Source organism: Myotis daubentonii, chromosome 1 (assembly GCF_963259705.1).
Source record: "Myotis daubentonii chromosome 1, mMyoDau2.1, whole genome shotgun sequence".
Classification (NCBI taxonomy): Eukaryota; Metazoa; Chordata; class Mammalia; order Chiroptera; family Vespertilionidae; genus Myotis; species Myotis daubentonii.
Window position 1 is genome coordinate 192,354,768 of NC_081840.1, and position 1,486 is coordinate 192,356,253.

Consider the following 1,486-nt stretch of genomic DNA (forward strand, 5'->3'; position numbering starts at 1 on the left):
GCTAAGTATGTGGAACCTAGTCTAGTGAAGATGAAGCCATTAATATAAATGAGGACAGTGATAAAAAGGATAATGATGTCCCTGGGGAAATTCCTCATTAAAGGGGCTTTCCAGATATTTCATGACATTAAAAGTGAAATTATAAAATTCTGGAAGCTGATACAAACTCAAAAAAGAGCATGACAATTCACCAAGGTATGGAAAAGATGCTTACTCCATACTGTAAGTTATAGGACATGAAGAAGAAGGCAAGCACTCTTCAAACCATCCTTGGTGAAGTTTCACAAGGAAATAAAACACTTGAATTTTTCTAATGTTTTGAATTACAGTATATTAAATCCATATTAATTTTAAGTTCATTTTTCAATTGCCTGTATATTTACAACCAAAAATAAGAGTTTTTAATTTCCTGAGAAAAATTTAAAGTTCATAAAATAATTACTTTTTAAACTTACACATCTACTTGGAAAGTTATACATATTCTGTGACCTTGACATTTTTATTTAAATTTTTACAAATATTTTTAATTAAAACTTTTTAAATTTTTTTTTAAGTTCAGCTTTTAGTCATTTTTAGAGTCCAGTACTGCTAGGCAAGTTTTGCTAATGACAGTCTTTAGGATTGGAGGTTTTGTCTCTCCACCAGCTAAAGTACTGGCTGAGGGCAAAAACAATATGAATAGAAAATGGAAGAATGAAGCAACAAATAATACCAATGGCTCCATGATAAGTTCAGAAATGGTAACTGTGGTAACAGAAACATACATTAACCAGTTATTCCTTCCACTCCCTTCTTCTATTTTTTTGTTTTGTTTTGTTTTCACAGAGGTAATGTTTGTGTGGATAATCTTTACAAATTTCAGTTACAAAATATTCAAATGGGATTTTGACTTAACTCAAAGAGGAATTAACAGTCAAAAGTTAAGATATTAGAAGATGCACGTTTTATCTATCCTCTTTCAAAGAGAGAGATGGTGTCTTACATAAGTGATGGTTGTATAAATGGAAACAGGTTGTTTTATTGTTATTGCATGCAATCTTGAATATGGAGAAAAAGGTGATGGAAGTGACATGAATAAATGGTGAGTAACTATGGGTAATTAGTTGTATAAGTAATTTGACTCTTTGCTCTCTGCTCTCTCATCCTAGTCATCCTGTAAAACTACTTGCCTGGGAAGAGGTGCAAAGAACTATTTTTCTCTATAACTATCTGAGTGACATCTTCCATTGTTTTCACTCCCGCAAATTTCCAAACAATCTAGACTCTGCTTCCCCAACTTCTCCCACCACTTTATCTCTTTTCTGTAACTTGAAGGGGCTGATATACTACAAACTGCATTTTTTAAGCTCTTTCCCAACTGGTTTCTGCTCTGTTCTTCTAATGAGGGACACTAGAAGGAGATTGGGAAATGTAAAAGTATTTTTCTTCTGGGCTGTACAGCAGACTGTGACATCTGTGGTGTAGACTTTTAACTTCCCATCAAGAG